The 17853-nt window shown below is 37.8% G+C and overlaps 1 long non-coding RNA gene across 1 annotated transcript in view; it reads left to right on the top strand.

Moving 5' to 3' along the window:
- The window catches only part of LOC308638648, a 74235-nt gene extending 56835 nt beyond the window's left edge, over positions 1-17400 (top strand). Inside the window, exons 2-3 of the long non-coding RNA XR_014019895.1 lie at positions 228-288; positions 17022-17400. This is a non-coding gene — a long non-coding RNA (uncharacterized lncRNA). The remainder of the gene's footprint in view (positions 1-227; positions 289-17021) is intronic.
- Positions 17401-17853: the final 453 nt, after the last annotated feature.

Here is a 17853-nt window from a genome sequence, read left to right as displayed (position 1 = left end):
TTACAGAGATGTGATGCGGGAAGTCCTCAGAAACCTGGCTTCTATAGGTAACAATGATGGTTTTAAAATTAATCAAATTGAGAACTCATGTTTATTTTGGTCATTTATGTAGAAGGTGCAAAGGAAATCAGTTGATGAATTATTGAAGCATAAATGGCACCTACAATTTGGCAAAGCATTTCTAGCTCCTAAATATTCATAAAGATTGTTATGTTGTCTCATTTTAGGAAACAAGTGGGAAGACAAGACCACTGAAGATCAGATTGAAAACTGTGGAAGCAACCTAAGGTAACTGTACTCACAAGAGGAATTCGTGAGGGAATCTGAGAACTGTCATATAATTTTTAAAGCAACCAACCGAAGAAGTATGCATAATTGGAAATGTATTTATTCTTATAATATTTTTTACCAGGAATACATACTTATCTGTAACAGGTATTCAGTCTTTTCAAAGTATTTGACATGCAAAAAGTACTATGAAATTGCATATGTGAATATGACTATGTGAATAATAGCCATAGAGAAGCTGTGTTGCAAAGGATTGTTTCCTTTCAATCTCTTTATTTTCAGGGAACTTTAACAAGTCAGAAAATCTTTACGTGATGTTGGTAGAAATGTAAAGACCTATAAATAAATAGAAAACTGTGAATGAGTTAGGTATCAATTATGTGCTGGTCACTTCTTCTTCAAAGAAGTCCTATGGTAAACTTGAAACTTTCCCCACAGAATAGTGTGGGTTAACCTTCAAATCGATTCCAATTCTTAATCAAACAAAGAAAAATTTTAATAGATTAAATCCATGTGACTTCATTATGTGTGCAAAAGATTTCATATGTCCTTCTTTCCTTCATAGGCACATCACATCTCACTCTGGACACAAATACCATAAGCATGAAGAATGTGAAGAGAAGCCATGTGCATTTAAACAATATAGGAAATCTCTGGTTTCTTTCAAAAGTGTTCACACACAAATGTTGTTACAAACTGGAGATAGACCATGTGAAAGTACAGTATGTGGGAAAGTCATCAGTTGTTCCAATGACATTCAAAGACATGAAGAAACTCATCCTGGGTGGCAACCCTATGAATGTCAACAATGTGGTGAAGCCTCTTCTTCTCTCCCAGGTGTTCAAAGACACATGATAACACACAGTGGAGGTAAACCTTTTCAATGTGAGGTATGTGGGAAAGCCTTTCATTTCTCCTCTTTATTTAGAAGACATGAAAGAACTCATTCTGGAGAGAAACTCTATGAATGTAAACAAGATGGTCGAACCTTTATTTCACAGACAAGTCTTCCAAAGCACAGGATCACACACACAGGGAATGCACATTTCAAATGTAAGGTATGTGGGAAAGACTTTGCTTATCCCAGATTACTTAGAATACATCAGAAAACACATACTGGAGAGAAGGCCTATGAATGTAAGCAGTGTGGCAAAGCCTTTGGTAGATCTGGTGACCTTCACATACATGAAAGAACTCATACTGGAGAGAAGCCCTATGAATGTAAGCAGTGTGGAAAAGCCTTTCCTACATCTAATTGCCTTCAGATTCATGGAAGAACACATACTAGAAAGAAACCCTTTGGATGTCAACAATGTGGAAAAACATTTGCTTCATCCTGTCATCTTCGCATACATGGAAGAATGCATACAGGAGAAAAGCCCTATGAATGTGAACAATGTGGAAAAGCCTTTACTGTTGCCTATAACCTTCAGATACATAAACGAACTCATACTGGAGAGAGGCCCTATGAATGTAAGCAGTGTGGGAAAGCCTTCATTCAGTCCTCTCACCTTCACTCACATGAACAAACTCATACTGGAGAGAAGCCCTATGAATGTAAGCAGTGTGGCAAAGCCTTTGCTAGATCCAGTCAACTTCAAATACATGGAAGAGTGCATACTGGAGAGAAGCCCTATGAATGTAAGCAGTGTGGCAAAGCCTTTGCTAAATCTTGTGACCTTCACATACATGAAATAACTCATAGTGGAGAGAAGCCCTATGTATGTAAGCTGTGTGGCAAAGCCTTTGCTACATCCCGTCAGCTTCATAAACATGGAGGAACACATACTGGAGAGAAGCCCTATGAATGTAAGCAGTGTGGAAAAGCCTTTGCTAGATCTAGTCACCTTCAGATTCATGGAAGAACACACACTGGAGAGAAGCCCTATGAATGTAAGCAGTGTGGAAAAGCCTTTGCTAGATCCAGTCAACTTCAAATACATGGAAGAGTGCATACTGGAGAGAAGCCCTATGAATGTAAGCAGTGTGGCAAAGCCTTTGCTAAATCTTGTGACCTTCACATACATGAAATAACTCATAGTGGAGAGAAGCCCTATGTATGTAAGCTGTGTGGCAAAGCCTTTGCTACATCCCGTCAGCTTCATAAACATGGAGGAACACATACTGGAGAGAAGCCCTATGAATGTAAGCAGTGTGGAAAAGCCTTTGCTAGATCTAGTCACCTTCAGATTCATGGAAGAACACACACTGGAGAGAAGCCCTATGAATGTAAGCAGTGTGGAAAAGCCTTTGCTAGAACTAGTTACCTTCGGATTCATGGAAGAACACACACTGGAGAGAAGCCCTATGAATGTAAGCAGTGTGGAAAAGCCTTTGCTAGTACTAGTTACCTTTGGATTCATGGAAGAACACACACTGGAGAGAAGCCCTATGAATGTAAGCAGTGTGGAAAAGCCTTTGCTAGATCTAGTCACCTTCAGACTCATAGAAGAACACATACTAGAAAGAAACCCTTTGGATGTCAACAATGTGGAAAAACATTTGCTTCATCCCGTGATCTTCGCATACATGGAAGAACGCATACAGGAGAAAAGCCCTATGAATGTGAACAATGTGGAAAAGCCTTTACTGCTGCCTATAACCTTCAGATACATAAACGAACTCATACTGGAGAGAGGCCCTATGAATGTAAGCAGTGTGGGAAAGCCTTCAGTCAGTCCTCTCACCTTCACTCACATGAACAAACTCATACTGGAGAGAAGCCCTAAGAATGTAAGCAGTGACCTTCACAGACACGGACGAATGTATACTGGAGAAAAGCCCAATGAATGTCAACAATGTGGAGAAGCCTTTGTCACATCTTGTCTGCTTCACACATGTGAAAGAACACATACTGCATAGAAATCGTAAGCATGAAAACAATTGGTAAACTCTTCTGTTATTACTGTTTCACTCATATACATGTAGGAAGTTTACTGGAGAAAAATCCTTTGAATGTGAAATATGGTAAATCAATATTTCATGTCATCCTCAAAGAGAGGCTCACACTGCCTCATGTGCCCTACATCAGTAATAAAGCTACAGCCTCCAACCAGATGATATTGTGCAGTACTTGCTGTGGAGAGGGCTGTTTCTGCTCAGGCTGAAGGATTCAGTTACTTGTCCTAAGTATTCAAACCCTCCTGAGCAAAACCTCACCCACAAGCTATTCAGGTGTCATGGATCTTGTGTGATCATTGGTAAGAGTTCCTTACATACTTGTGTCCAAATATTGAAGTTTGCCAACATGCCAAAGATGGGTTGATTGTCACTGCTATCTCTGTTGCAGCCTTTTGCTGTGTCTTGGTGTTCATTTGGAGAGGAATGCCAAAAGAGTGTGCTGTGGCCCTTCTGTTTTTGATAAACACAGCATAAGCCATCCAGTAAAACTTCATCTTTAAAAGATAGTTTTGAACTCTTCCCAGGATTTCCAAAAACTTTCTTTGCAGCCAATGAGTCAGTGTGGCAATTTCCTAGTTTTACATCTTTGATTTAGAAGAAATATTGAATCGAGGTGTGTGTGCACTTGACACAGTCTGGACTTCTTTGTAAGAAATCCATTTGCCAAAGGCAGTAGTTGCAGGCTTGTTCCTGGGCAGTGTGAGGGACTGGAGTAAATGCAGCTGTCCTGGGGTGTGGGCATTGTTTGTAGGAGTTCAGTCTTGGTGAGTACTTCAGTGTAGGAATCAGACTCCTAGGAGGGCTACAGAATCTCCTGACAGCACCTGCCTGTCCCTTTTGGACAGTAGTGTTGTCATGTGCGCTGGCAGGTGGATGGCTACCTTCTGATGTATTTGGGTTTGTAGCCGAGCAAATAGTGAGAATGTACAATGATTAAATGAGAATTAAAATATTCTTTGTCATACCAAAGACATAATTTGGGGGCCAAACATAATAACAAGTAACCTCTTGGACCTTGAACCACATATTTTCCTTCATGTATGCATTTTCTCACAAACTTTTGTAGTGTGATGCTTATGTGGAACAAACTGAGATAAACATGGAGAGGTTTATTTAATGGTACAGTGTACTAGAAGTTTTAAAGGCTTGCAGCAGGCTTAGATTCCACTATTGTTGAAATTTTATGAAAGACTCTGAAATTCTCAAAATTAGTGAGAATCCCCAGGTGCTATGGCATACACCTGAAATACCAGTGGCTCAAGATTCTGAGGCAGGAGGATTGTGACTTTTTTTTCACTTTTTTTAAAGAGAAAGAATTTTTTAATATTTATTTTTTAGTTTTCAGTGGACACACCATCTTTATTTTATTTTTATGTGGTGCTGAGGATTGAATCCAGCACCCCACGCATGCCAGGTGAGCACGCTACCATTTGAACCACATCCCCAGCCCATCTTTTCATTTTTTAAAAAAAGTATATATATATATATATTAAATTTTTTTTTCCCTAAGAATCAAACCCAGCGCCTCCCACATGCTAGGCACATTGTCAACCACTGAGCCACAACCTTAGCCCATGGGTTGTGATTTGAAAGGTGGCCTCCCTGGATAACAAGGAGTAAAGAGCTCAGTGAGACCCTGTCTGTAAGAAGTAACTCAAATAATAAATAAAAAAGAAGACTGGGAGTTGGCTGAGTGGTTGAGTGCCACTGAGTTCAATTCCCAATATCCCTAAGAAAAATGCATTAGGAACCAAGTTTTAATAAACCTTATGATGGGTGGATGGGCTTGTCCATTATATTGTTTTCTTCTTTGGATTCTCAGGCATGGTTTATTAATTCAGGAACCCTGTAAAATTCACCAATTCAATAAAAATCAAGGTATGGTTTTAAAAAGTAATGATAATGGAAGGTCCATGAGGAGCAGCTTCCTGCTCTGGGAACCCTCTGTAATTGGTAGTCATCACAAGTGGCCATAATGTCCTTATCATAAAGAGTTTGTGAAAGCTTCTATTTTGCAGGAGTCTCTGAACTTGTAAATGTGCCTGCCTTTTCATAGCCTTTTTTGGTGGAGGAATTCCATATGGAGGTCTCTGATTTATAGATGATGTCATGGGGGAGCTCAAATGCAACTGATAAGTGAAGAACACGTTACCACCTGGTCCAGTGCAGTCTAAAAGGTGTCACATTTTCCTGTCTTTAAGGAATGTCAAGCAACCTTGGCGGAGGATGTCAGCAATTTACGATGTGCTCCTGCAAAAATCGTGATGCTGTGAGTCTCTGCTCAGGTCATTTTTGAAAAGCTGATGAGTAGTCTGAAAATTTATTTGGTCCTGTTAGTGATAAGGACAATTTGCATTAGAATGCTATTGAAATAGAGAAAACAAAATATTAGCCAATTCCGAGTCCAAAATATATACCAGTTGTTGATGAGATAGGATTAGTAACTTTCATTATATTTGGAATTGGGTATGGATACTTACAGCCGGGACCAGATTATCAAAGTAGCAGTAATCTACCCAAGGCAAATGTTGAGACAGAGAATATCTGTATTTCTGTAGGTGGTATTTTATTTTTTCCTCTGTGATTATCAGTGACTATGTTTAAACATTTCAGGATGCCCAGATAGAACTCTGATTTTTTTCATATTTAATGAATTAGAAAATGTTAGACTATTAAATATTCTGAGAAGTACATCAGATTTTATAGGAATTTTTAGTTTCCATATGCCTTATTTTAACATATTAAGAAAACATATGAAATGATTTAATTAGAGATTGATGGTTTTTATTTATTTATTTTTGCTACTGGTTATTGCTGTGACAAGTGTGGCCCAACTAGCAGGTTCTGGCAGGGTTTGATGGGACATTGGAAGAAATAACGAGTCACACACGCAGAAGATACAACATCTGGGATCGGGCGGAGCACTGCTCTATGATGGAGCAGCAGGTCTAAAGAATTATACCAGGAGGGCTGGGGATGTGGCTCAAGTGGTAGTGTGCTCACTTGGCGTGTGTGGGGCACTAGGTTTGATCCTCAGCACTACATATAAATGAAATACAAGATGTTGTGTCCACCAAAAGTTAAAAATATAAATGAACAAATATTAACAATTATCTCTCTAAAAAAAAGAAAAAAAGAATTACACCAGCAATCTTTATTATGTATCTTTCATTGATCATATTAAAGACTATGTAAGCATTATTCTTTGTATTTATGAAAGTTACACAGTTAGCAACAGTATGCAGCTATTTTCTCAGTTACATTCTATAGTTGGAATGTGCAATGTTAAGAGCACCCTGCAGCTCTCAAGAAAGTCCATCCTTTAAAGTTATATTAAAGCTTCCTTTAAAACAGTGGAACTGGTGAACCATGTGGTTGACTTAGCAAGGAACTTTGTGCCTGAGAATAAGGTCAAAGGTGAAAAGTCTCCCACAACAGAGTCTCCCCCATGGAGAGCATTGCCATAGCAACCAGGCATCCTATACTTTTGCATAGAAACTTTTCCAGTCACCAAGCATGCCACTGCCATGACGTCATTAGAGACCTCCATCTCAGACACTTGTCTCCCAATCACTGTCACTGGTCTCCACAGGGGATTGAACTCAAGGCTGCTTTACCACTGAGCTACACCCTCACCAAGGCTCCGCCTCTTTTCTCTTTCTTGAGACAGTGCTGGACTCTGTTGCCCAGGCTGACCTCACACTCATCTAAAAATGGAGCAATGTGGTCTCTGAACCTTTACCCCAATGGCAGTCCCATTTGCTGAGAACTCAGCTGAAGTGGTTCAATTAAAGTAATAACTTTGGAATTCTATGGGATGTGACTACTGTTTCCAATCCATTCTACCAGGCCTGGTAGAAATTTGCAAGTCCATTTTTATGTCTCCAGATCATAAGAAAAAATATTTTTTTCAAATTTTCACAGATGTACCAATATCAACAGACCCTAAGTACTTGGTAATGAGGGCAGGAGTTATGGGAAACTTGTTGGAATTGTGTGGATCCATCCTGCCTTCTGATTTGGATTCCTATTTTCTCTCTCACTCCTTTTAGTACAAGGGGTTCTTAACCACTAAGCCACATCCCCAGACCCTCTTTCATCCCCATGACAGTAGAATGCATGTATGTATGTGTGTATGTATGTATATACATACATACACACACACAAACACAGTTTGGTATATCATACTTGGATTGGACATCAATTCTCATTTTTCTGAGTGTACATGTTGCAGAATCATATTAGTCATGTAGTCAAATATATATACATCCAGTAATGATGTCTGTTTCAATCTACTACTATCTTTCCTATTCCCACATCCCTCTTCCCTCCCTCCCATCACTTCCCTCAACCTAATGTAAGATAAAGAGATTCTGCCCCAATGCCCCCTCCCTCCTGAATTAGCATCAGCATAATAGAGAAAACATTTGTCTTTGATTTTGCGAGACTGGCTTATTTCACTTAGCATTATATTCTCTATCTCCAACCATTTACTAGAAAATGCCATAATTTTAGCCTACTTTCAACCTGACTAATATTCCATTGATTATATATACCACATTTTCTTTATCCATTCATCTTTCGAGAACCACCTAGGTTGGTCCATAGTCTAGCTATTGCAAATTGAGCTGCTATAAACATTGATGTGGCTGCTGAGGAGGTCATACATGTGAAAATATTTTTTAAAACAACAAGTTGCTGAGCAGGAGAAAATATTTTACATTACATATTTAATTATTTCATAGTATTCAGAGTATAAAAGGAACTCTAGTGACTCCATAATAAAATGATCGACAAATTAAAAAATGAATTCCCTCAGATATTTCTGCTACTCTTTATGGTGTTTTCTGAGAATGATCTTCAAAATGCTAATTGTTACTTTTTGCTCCCAGTCATCTGGAAGTTTCTAGAGAAAGTTTCTAGTCATCTGCACTAGGCCTAAGTTCCAGTGGTTTTGCTAACTTATGTTGCTGGAAGAATTGCTTCTCTCTCAACTCAATTACAGGTACCAAAAGGGAAAATTAAACAAACTACCGATAGACTCAAGAATATTTGAGCACTTTCTGAGCCCTGACCTACCCTTGTTCATCCCAGTAATAATTCCAGGCCTTCCAGTTGTTTTCTGAAGTAGTTTCTCCATGTACTGAGCATCTAAAATTAGTGACTTCTGTTCCAGGGAATATATCCTAAACATCCAATTTCTATAAGCAACAGAGACTGAGCATGTGCAAATATTCATACATTACAAATAGTTGGATTTGCATTGTTTGTAAGTACTTCCCAAAACTAAAATTTGCAGCAGTAGTGTTAAAATTGTGTTAGAAATCACAGATTCCTGTTTCACCACAGAAAATACAGTACACTCTTCTTCTAGCTACTTGACAGCCTGGAATATAACACACTTGCCTCAGAAATTTAATGCATCAGTCAAATGAAACTTTCCTTCACCCTAAGCAGTCTTGTCAGAATGCCTTTGATAAAAATCTGAAAGGTAGGGGCTGGGGTTCTGGCTCAGTTATAGAGTGCTTCCCTAGCACATGGGAGGCACTGTGTTCAAGCATCAGAATCACATAAAAACAAATAAATAAAATAAAAGTTATTTGTCTATATGACTAGTAAATAAATAAGTAAAATATTTAGAAGTAAAAAAACAAAAATCTGAAAGTTAGTAGGTAATCCAGAGCATATGAGCATGGATATAAAGACTCACTTGTAGAAATGCTGGTGAGAATATAAATTGAGTAAAGCTATTTTTGAAAATGGTATTAAGGTTCTTCAATCAGTTAAAATAAAAATGTCATATGATTCAGTAGTAGTAATTCTGGGTATGTATCTAAAAAAATTGGAGTCATTAGATCATAGAAAAGACTATATTTTCATTGTAGTATTTTTCACAGAACCTGGTAAAAGAACTGAAGTACCTTTAAGGTAAATGGTAGGTTGTTCATGGTGCCACGTACCTGTATTCCCAGCAGCTTGGGAGGGTGAGATTGGAGAATCATGAATTTAGAGCCAGTCTCAGCAACGTACCAGCCAGGCACTAAGCAAATCAATGAGATCTTGTTTGTAAATAAAATATAAAAAAGGAGCTGGTGATGTAGCTCAGTGGTCGACTAGCTCTGATTTCAACACACAGCATAATAAATAAATAAATAGGCTCAACACATTGACCCTATGCTTTATTTTCCAAGAAGCAATTTACTTGCACCCTTTCTGGATTAACTGGACAGGATGTGTTACATTTTTTAACAAACTATTATCTGTAGGAGAAATGCAGTTTCAAAATAATGTTTGTAAGAGGAACACAAGTTACACTAAAGGGGATACTTTGGTGATCTTGTTAAAGACCAGATTTTGGAACTCAGGGAAATAAAGATAATTCCCAGTAACCATAAAATCTGAAAGAGTTTATGATTAAGAACTCAATTATAAATCATGAACATGAGGCTAATTAACCTCAAGTTTTCATGGCACTAGATACTTGAGAGTTTGATATTATCCTGCTGTCAGTCCAAAGTCAAGAAGTGTACCTGGGCAGGATTCTTTAGAATCTTTTTTTAGATCTCTAATGAAATTGGAGAGAAAGAGAGCCATGCTCTTCTCTTTACAGAGAGGACACATTCTCTCTCTTTAAAGTGTCACCTTTTTCTTCCTTCTCATCACATCATTGTGTCTGCTTTTTTTCCACATGTGAAATGCTCACAAAGAGAAAGCAAAATCTATAAACTGTCATCCAGTTCTGGGAGGAAAAATTAGAAATGCTGCATCCATTTGAAATATAGCATAAAAATAGTTGATAAGGCAAAGAGGGAATGCTGGCATTAAAATTGTGAACAGAGCTGAGTGCAGTGGTGCACTTCTGTAATCCCAGAGTCCTGGAAGGCTGAAGCAGAAGGATCATGAGTTCAATGCCAACTTCAGCAAGGGAGAAGTGCTAAGCAAATCAGTTAAACCTCTTTCTTTAAATAAAATACAAAATACTGCTGGGGATTTGGCTCAAGGGTCGAGTGAGCCAATAAGTTCTAGAATGACTTGTTATCCAGTGACAATTAATTGACCCACTATAGGCTGGAACTCAAGATTCAATCACAAGTTCCACAGAAGTCATATGGAAAATAGCTGGTGTCTTATAGATAATGTGGTTAAGTTGTTCCTGCACCCTCTGTCTGATAGGTCACAGCATGGGAGATGTCGTGGCAGAGCTACACCATTTGGAAACTGAAACCATGTGGAGGGTTAAATGTATTGTTTATGATACTCATAATATGGAAAATAGGGTATACATCAATCAACAATAAAAGTACATGTTGACGGAAATGGCAGGAACATTCCCAAAATGAGACTAATGATACAATTAAGACATGCCTGGAGATGTGTTTTAAAATCTCTCAGGATTCAAACAATAGTGTTATTCCTCAAAAATTTATGAAGAAAATCTTACAAATCTCAAGGTTCTTGAGAAAAACTTAAGAATTTGCACTAAGTCCCACATTCTAAATCTACAATCTGTGCAACATACATTTCAACCACCAACAGGCCCTCCTTTGCCTTACACAGGAATTCATGGTCAAAATGGGAAACACATTGTTAATATTAATGGTAAATGGGTTGTGTTGAAGAGCCTGCTCTTTTGTTAAAGATTACAAAAACATACGAATAGTTGTATTTTGAAAAAGTATCAAAGAAACTCTTAAAGAAAGCAGTTAAACAGGTCATATGAAATAGAAAATTACCTTTGAAATTAAAAATAGAATAATATAAAATTAATATACATACATTTTGGAAGCACTTCAGAAAAGTGCTTTTAAGTAATAGGCTTTAACTACTTTAAGTGTTTTATTGGGACTTTAGAAGTAAGAAATCTTACCAATAATCATAGGTATGCTTTAAAGTTAAAGGTTAATGATATAATTATACGTATGCTTTAAAATTAAAAGCTTGGGCTGGGGATGTGGCTCAAGTGGTAGTGCGCTAGCCTGGCATGCGTGCGATCCGGATTTGATCCTCAGCACCACATACCAACAAAGATGTTGTGTCCGCCGAGAACTGAAAAATAAATATTAAAAAAAATTCTCTCTCTCTAAAATTAAAAGCTAATAATAGGTCAAGGTACATGTAGTCGAGTTGTGTAGTCTAGCACTTATCGATTGAGGTGAAAATGTAAAAGCTTAATCGTGATTGGCAAAGGTTACAGGAAAATATTTTAAACAATGTACTTGATATTTTAGGTAATTAATATGTACCTAAAAATATTGTAACTCTTAAAAATTATGTAAATCAAAGAAATTTTGAGCTTTGAAGCTATCCATTAACTACATGAAAAAACACTTGTAAAAAATGTTTAAAAATAAAGGCCCCTCTAGGGGCAGTGGGTACTTCTAAAGGCTGCTCATAACTTGCAACTATAGTCCTGTCTCCTCTTCTTTCACCTAAGCCACTCATCCTTCAGGATCCCTGGATCTCTGGTAGCTAGGGCTTGACCTAAACAATAGAGACTTATTTTTTTCTTTTAAATTTAATGTTGAGTTTGTTGATCGCTGTATTATAATATAAATAAAATCTGTGTTTTCTGCTCATATTCTCATAGTACCCCATACCAATGGGGGGGGGGTAGACATCATAATCCTACCACTATGCTCAAGGCAAAATTGCACATAAGTCTGTTTTTAATTGCTTATACTCCAGAGTCTAGAGATCTGGCACCCTCCATCACTTTTTCATTTTTATCGTTAATACTAGAAACTTTAAATTTTATTTGTACTTTTCAAGTACAGCATAAGGTGTGTAGAAATGGTGGGTATATTTTGGACTGGTCTCCTAAAATTGACAAAAGGCAGTTATGCAAGGGTAATGCCATGAATCCTGGAGGATTTGTTAGTAGCATCCTTACCTTCAGGGAAGGTGGCATTCAGAAAGATGTTTGGCGCTTAATTGCTGCCTCAGAATTCTTACATTTTACTGACAAAGCTTTACCAGACTTTGTAGGCAAGAACTGTAACAGGAAGGTTCTTGCTACAGCTTATGGGCCTGTGTTCAATCTCCTTATGTTTTAATTACAGGAAATGTAAAAGTTAAAAGGGAAGATGATAGATATCTTGTAACATATAGTAAATGTAATTTAACTAGTTGTATCACCAGAAATAATAGAGAAAAAGGAACGACGATGCTCCATCAGCCCTCCTTTGTCTTATTACCAGGAAATATTTCAGAGCCATGGTAGGCTGATGCTGCTTTTCAAGTCTTACAACAAATACACTCCCAGCTAGTGAGACCTAAGTGTGCTCTTGGACTCATAATAGTGAGAGTTGTTCCCTTGGTTTCTTTTATTGCTTCCATGGTGACAGCTTTGGTGGCCATATCTCAAATATTCAACATGCAAATTTTCTTAATTATTTAGCTCAGAATACTTCCAAGGCTCTTCACAATCAAATAAATGTTGATGAAAGGAATGAGACCAAGCTAAATGGATTAGAGACTTCTGTCATGAATATAGATAATGAACTTTGCACTTTGAAATTCAAGGAAAGACCTAAATGTCATGCTAGCTATAAGTATGTGTGTGTTACTGCTGCCAAATGCAATGCTTCTTAATGGTAGTGGAAGAAGCTTCAAAACCATTTGTTGGATATTTGGCAGAAGAATGCTTGGATCTTTTGGAGCTGCATCATCAGATTCAAGATACAAAAATGTAAGATTCACTTTTCAGATCTTACTTCTTTAGCTGATCAAATACTTAAACTGCTTTAACCCTGGAAACATTCTTAAACACTCTGCATGGTATATCCTTGTATTGTTCCCGTTGCTACTTATTCTCTCTTGTGTTGTAATTGTAGGATGTTGTGCCCCTAGGAGAAGAATTCAGGGACTCAAAATAATTACCCATCACCTGCTATTTCAAAGAAAGAAGAACGGATATGTGGGAAGCTCTTCTGAGTGACCCATGCCTTCCAGTCCTGAAGCAGGATGCTCTGAGCAGTCACTACATTTGTGGTGACTTGGGCATTGTCCCAGCTCAGATAGAGAGGGGGGGGTCTTCAAATGTAGGCATTACCCATGCGGGTTGACTTATCCTCATGGTCCTTGTAACCCTGCTCCTCTGGCCTTTTTTGAATAGAACTTTCTAAGAACAAGAGTCCTTCAATAAAAACTCTCTTCTGAATGTGGTCACTTTCTCACCAGCCTCTCGTGACTTTCTCTTGCCCTCCCTTTTGGGGGGCCTGAGGCCAAGAGCAGAGAAGAAGTCCTGAAGCTTGTGTAAAGGTAAAGTGTGTCTATGTTTTATTTGGTGTCCCTGGAAATTCACATGAGTGCCCTTAAGGTCAGCTGACTTTGCAGGTTGGGGCTGGCAATTTGTAACTGCGTGGGCAGCAATTTGCCTGACCTGCATGGGCAGCAATTTGTAACTGGTGTTCAGAGGGATTACACACACACACACACACACACACACACACACACACACTGCTTATATTTTTCAAGAGTAAAAGCTGAACCAAAAATGCCCCTGAGATGACTAGATATCCACAAGAAGGAAAAATGTATTTGGATACGTCCCTCACATCATGTACAAAAGTAAAATTAAAAAAGGATCAAAGTTCTTTGTGTAATAGCTAGAAGCATAAAAGTCATAAAAACAGTTGAGGAAATTTTCATTACTTTGGATGTGGTTATGACTGTATAATATTTGTATTTATTTTAATCACGCCACTCAGATAGAATAATCCCCGTTTAAAAGTGGTATGATTTCATGTCAAAATAAACATTAATGTTTTGTGTAACTGAAATTCAAAAATAAAAAATAAACTTTAAAAATGTAGCTCAGGGGTAAAGCACCCCAGAGTTCAATTTCCAGTACCAACAAATAATTAATAAAGGAACAAAGACATTTCTCAATGTAATAGGCTTAATCTTGACTCTTTTGACACTTCTGTGAGTTCGGTGAAAATGAGAACCATTTTCATGATAATTCATAATTTGTTAAAAAATATGCCCACAAAATTATAAGATTTCTCTTTTTGTTCACTCAACAATACATTCATGACTACATGAAGAAGCGACAAGTATACAGATGTTATTTGGGGTCTGAAGGTAATTAGTTAATATTATTTCTTTTACAGCCCTTCAGCTAATATGATTCCACACAATGCTATGGATCATTTGGCTCTAGAGGAATAATCTTTACTCTTGAGAAATTTCAATTTTATTTAAGTCTATAGATTAAGAAAAATGGATGTCCAGGTTTGACTTATACAAGGTAAATGTGTCTACTCTTTGGGGCAGAATATTCTGTATAGTCCTGTAGACCTAGTGTAGTTATGTTGTTGTTCAAGTCAGTTTGTTTTACATGGATTTTTGCTAGTCATTTCATTCTTTCTTGAAAGTAGGATATCACAAATTATCCACCACTTTTTGTAGATGTTTTTCCCTTTAATCCTGATAGTTTTCACTTCACATATTTTGGAACACTGTTTTTAGACATGTATACCTTTATAACTTAGTTTGTGAGATTGCCCACTTTATTGATATATTTTATATATCCTAATTTTTATCACAAATATGCATATATTTAATATATTTAATATATAATTTAATCTATGTAATTGCAAGTATATATCATGTTCTTGCCTCTAACAATTTCTGTTACAAATGATTTTGTCTCACATGTGCAGAGCCCTCCAGCTGTTTTCTTTTTTGTTTTTATTTGTTTGCTTGTTTTTTTCTTGTACTGGTAGTTTTACCCAGGAGCACTTTACAACTGAGACCTGTCCCCAGCCATTTTTATATTTTATTTTGAGGTAGGGCCCGACTAAGTTGCAGGGAGTCACCCGTGAATTCCTTGGGGGTCTTCTCTCATTATGGGGCCATGGAGATTTAGGTTTTACCTTGGGAAATATCGGCAGCACCCCCAAGCACAATAGATTGCCCAAGGCACATGGCATCTAAAAGTTACTAGGTGATATTCATTGGGTGTGGCCAAGTTTAAAATTAGCCACTACAGATTTCTTTTTTTAAAATTTTTTTATATGAGAGAGAGAGAGAGAGAGAGCGAATTTTTTCAATATTTATTTCTTAGTTTTCGGCGGACACAACATCTTTGTTTGTATGTGGTGCTGAGGATGGAACCCCGGCCGCACGCATGCCAGACGAGCGCGCTACTGCTTGAGCCACATCCCCAGCCCAGCCACTGCAGATTTCAGTCCTCTGTTTCAGATTGCCCAGGGAGATCCTTCTGTACTTTCTCATCAACTTATGGCAGAAAAAAGGATTGCCATAAGAAAGGTTGAATCTGCCATGGAGACTGCACAGCTTACTAGAATTAATCCACAAGAGCCTGTATATTGACTAACATTTCCCAATGTTCATACTCCTACAGGAGCAATATGGCAATAATTGGGAATTATTGAGTGGCCTTGCCTACCTCATTCTCCTCAAAAGTCATCAACTCATTTCCATGGCTTTCTTACTCAGTTATTAAAGGAATGACATGAGTTTTGCAGGTAGTTGGGTCATAGCCTAATATCATTGTTGGCACTTTTTCTACTCAAGAGAATGATTGGCTTTGGCAGTCTTCTAATAATTGGCAGATAGCTTTTGCTAATTTCCCTGGTCAAATGGAAAGCCATTACCTTCATGATAAAATTATTTAGTTTGCTCTTGTGACTACATTTATTTTCCCCAAAATTCTATGTGCTTAACCAATAGTTGGAGCACTAACAATATTCTCTGATGGATCAAGTCCAGGAAAAGTAGGTTTCTATAGCCATGGTCATACAGAGATAATACAGACATCTTATACTTCTGCACAATGAGCAGAACTTCAAGCTCTCATTTGTGCTTTAATTCATTTTGCAAAGGAGCCAATCAATCAATGTTTATTCAGATATTTTACATGCAGTACGTGTTACAAAAAATATTGAAACATCAACTACTGGGAACACACCATTGCAAGAGTTATTTAATTTGTTTCAGACCTTACACAAGACAATTCAAATGTGTCACTATCCATGTTTCATTAGCCATATACGTAGGGCACATTCTAATCTTCCAAGTCCTTTAGCATCAGGTAATGATAAGATTGATAAACTTGTTGCTGTTTGTGAATAAATATCTTTATATGATTTTGTACAAGCCTCACATTCTTTACATCATCACAATGCTTCTTCTTTACATAAAAATTTAATATTCCTGGGGAAAAACTTGTCAAATTGTTCATCAAATCTCACAATGTTTTAAACATATTTTATCTTTACCAACTGGGGTTAATCCCATGGTTTATTACCAAATCAGTTATGGCAAATGAATGTAACTCACATCCCTCAATTTGGCAAACAGTGTTAAGTTCATGTTATTGTTGATACTTACTCTAGATTTATTTTTGCCACTGCCTGTGTAAAAGAAAATACTCAGCATGTTATTTCTCACTATCTAGCTACTTTTGTAGTATTAGAATGTCTTTTACAGATTGAAATTGATAATACACTAGCTTATACCAATTTTTCTTTTCAGCAGTTTTGCTGTCAATTTTGTATTCATCATAAAACAGATATTCCATAGAAGCATCAATGTCAAGCCATTGTAGAATGAGCTCATTTATTTATTAAGCTACAATTATAAAAAACATGGGGGATAAGGCCCCACAAAATAACTTTAATCATGTTTTGTTTTAATTTTTTTTTATTGTGACTCTGAAAGTCACACTGCAGCTGAAAAACACATTTTTTCCACTGCAGCAGGTCCCTTGAGCCATGTTTGGTGGGAGGATTTACAAACATAACAACAGAAAGGATAAGATTCAGTGATAATGTGGGGTAAAAGTCATGCTTATGTTTTCCCAGAAAGTGCCTCTCATTCTATTGGGGTACCTGAATGTGCTATCAGACATGGAGGACCCAGAACCGAGGTTCAAATGACTGAAGATTGATCCAGAGATGTCAGCCCTTGTGGGAGGCCAACCTTACAGGTGACTGAATTACACTCCCCAGCTGGGTGCTGAGGTGCTCAGTCACAGAATTGGGTGTGTCTTGCTACAGCCCCATGGGTGAAGCTATGCTCACCTGTTCCTTTGTAATATAACCCCTTGCCCTGTTTAGGATAGAATCTTCCACGGAAGTGCCTTGTGTGTGTCCCCTCCTCTTACTGTGCCCTTGGGTGTGGCCTACCCAGGTGTCAGTCAACCTGCTGACAGTGGACATCATGAAGATAGACTCAGCCCCCTGAAACCTGACCCCTTACATCATTTGAATAGCTTCTCCTCAATAAATGGGTCAGTGCGTGCTCTCTCTCTCCCTCTTTCTGTGGATCCTTAAGGTCAGAGGAGCTGTCACAGCAACCCCAAAGAGAAAGGTATTTGTGTCTCTTGTGTGGTTATTTCATGCAGCCCAGTTAGCCCAGTTTAACTAGAGTGACCCCTGAGCCTTTTAGTTGCGAGAACAGAAAACTGGCAATTGGCGCCCAACGTGGGGCGAAAGGTCTGTGTCTTTAAGCCGCTGGGACAAAAGGGACTAATGCTGGCTCCTAAGGGGACTCCAATTTAAATATTAAAGAAAGTGAAGTTGAAAGTTCTCTCCAGAAGTTAAGCATGCTTAGGATTGCAGAGTATTGTGGGCAGAATTGTAGAAAGTAAGTGAATTAGACAAAAGGAAAATCTGTGACGTTAAAATGTTTAAT

This window comes from Spermophilus citellus (assembly GCF_964194105.1).
Source record: "Spermophilus citellus genome assembly, chromosome: 19".
Lineage (NCBI taxonomy): Eukaryota > Metazoa > Chordata > Mammalia > Rodentia > Sciuridae > Spermophilus > Spermophilus citellus.
Note: the sequence above shows the minus strand (reverse complement) of the source record. Positions and strands in the feature narration are given on the sequence as shown.